The sequence below is a fragment of the Notothenia coriiceps genome, unplaced genomic scaffold (assembly GCF_000735185.1).
Source record: "Notothenia coriiceps isolate Sejong01 unplaced genomic scaffold, NC01 NC01_scaffold00015408, whole genome shotgun sequence".
NCBI classification, from domain to species: domain Eukaryota; kingdom Metazoa; phylum Chordata; class Actinopteri; order Perciformes; family Nototheniidae; genus Notothenia; species Notothenia coriiceps.
The window spans coordinates 26,985-29,372 of record NW_011348109.1 but is presented as its reverse complement, the minus strand read 5'-3'; positions in this window follow the sequence as shown (position 1 = coordinate 29,372).

The following is a 2,388-nucleotide window of genomic DNA, read 5'->3' as shown; positions in this document are numbered from 1 at the left end:
CCTAATGTCCTGAAAATAATTGAAAAGTGTGTGAGCTCTAGTAATACAAATATGTGTATGTAAAGGGGTGTCTGTCTGTAGGAGGAAAGGAATATTTTTATCTCGTTCAGGATGTACAGTAGTTAACCTTGTTGTTGCCTGACAAAGACCTTAGCTACAGAAGAGTGGGAGTGTTTGCTCGGCAGATGAAAAGACTGTTTGCCTATTTCATCTGACTTCCTTCAGTTTGCCCTCATTCTGTGAAATTCCTCATAGCCGACAATAAACTCAAGGTCTTCATAATCGGAGCTGATATTTGGAGGCCGAAATAAACAGTTCCTAACCAGATAGAAGATATGTGTTGCCTTGAGGTGGGGAAGACAGCGGCAGAACGTCGGATCCTCATTGGATTAAAAAATCATATCCGATCTGTGATCTGTTCAAATCAAATTTAAGATGCAATGTAAATAAAGTGTAATTAAGAAGAAAAAAAAGTACATTTCCTTAAACGTTTCTTTTTGCGGTAAACTGTGGCCCTGTTTTCCAAATGGTGGTGTTCAGTGAATGTACTGTATTTGGCCTTGAGATGATTGTATCTTTAAAGGAAAAGACACCCGGAAATTCTGGCTTTGCAGTGCTACTACAGTGAAAGCCATAATGTTCAAACAATGTTATACCTCTAATGGTACGTTGGTTCCATACCGCACGATGCAGCTACTCTAAGTTCAGGCGCTCTTATACCGCCTGAGGCGAGTTCATGCCCTCTTATCTTTTAAAATCTTGAATATTTGAAGCACATTGGATAAAAGTGGTTCCACTCAAGAAGAAAAGTACAACTTCTAAACAGATGGTTATCTCAGATTTATTTTTAGGGACTAAATTGGACCGACTTCCACTGTAGTTGCTGGGTGGCCATGACATGAGCTGGAGGAATCTAGTCCACCAGGCCTGTCCCAGTGTGGGAGCGCAGCGCGTCTCCTCTGCGGCCCAGAGCTGACATGGGCACACAGCAGGAATGTGACTCCACAATATGACCTAAAAGAAAAGAAATGTCACACAAGAGGAATGCTTGGAACTATGTGCTCAGGAGGAGAGGTTACCACAGGCCAGGTCAGGTGCAACACGTGTTAGTGGTGCAGAAAAGTGAAGAGAAGGTTGTTTTTTATGAAAATCATAGGAGGGAATGTGCAGGAGTTGTTGTATGTATGCAATCCAAACCGGTGAGAGCTATTTCTGTGCTTGTCTAATATTTTCAATGTGGTTTTACTTAGTGACTCCACACCATTTTAATCTGGGAAACAATAACGAGTGATCCTCCCTTAGGGCTCATTATTTACTGTAATTGCAGATTAATCAGTCACTGCATCAACATGAAGATAAGCTGCTCTAATATGAATAATTAATCCATAATGGTTGTAAATGAAGCAGTGCTGTTTTTCTTCCATTTAGTCTCAAGGTTGAATCCTTAATATTAAGACTGCTACGATTTGAGACTACATTTCTCTGGGATCTTGCGATGAAAATTATGTTTGACATTTCAATAATGATTTAGATAATAAGTTGTTATGTAGTCCTGTGTTTTACATTTTGAATTGAATCTCTTCAAAAGTAAAATAACCAATTGAGATAACCTTGCAAAAGAGATATCACTCTGACTTAAATCCAGAAGATTTATTATAGTGGCAATTTCCAAAGCATGGCTGAGGCTAATATGTTTAAGTTTAGCATAGCCTACTAGCATTCATTTTAAAACATGGTGAAGGCTAAAAGGATTTTGAGCATTATCTTTTAATGTTTTTCTAAAGTCATGAACTGAAGTGTTGGACAAGTTGCAACTTTAACCTATTTTTGAAACTAGAGGAAAAGTCAGGGGGCTGTAACACCAAAGTAAACAAGGTTACAATGATATTAGCAAGTTCCGCAGCTACTTTTTTCCACATCTTGTTCGCTTTGGAACAACAGGAAGCATGGATTAATTTGGGCTATCAGTGTACTTGATCAAGGGAAGTACTACTTAAATAGGGTACAGTTAAACTGAGCACAAATACATTTAGATGAATATAATAATCTTTACTAAGTTGCTCCACATGTAACTAAATAATAACCCAATCAGAACAGTATATTTCATACAGCCGTACTTTTTTTAACATTGCCAGAACTAACTGCACGCTGAACTTTTGTGAAACTTTTTCAAGCATCTTCCATCGGTAACTATCAACCATAGGTACTTTTAGGACAACCTTCTTGAAATAAAACCCCTTTCAATCTCTGTCTTGATTGTTTTGGGCTTTCTTAAAAAAATGAAATGTTATAAGTTTAAAAAAACACAGTAATCATCCCCCCGACTATTTAAGTATGTATGTCTCTTCCCCTTTGTGTTGACTGTGATATGCGATGACTTGCAGATGG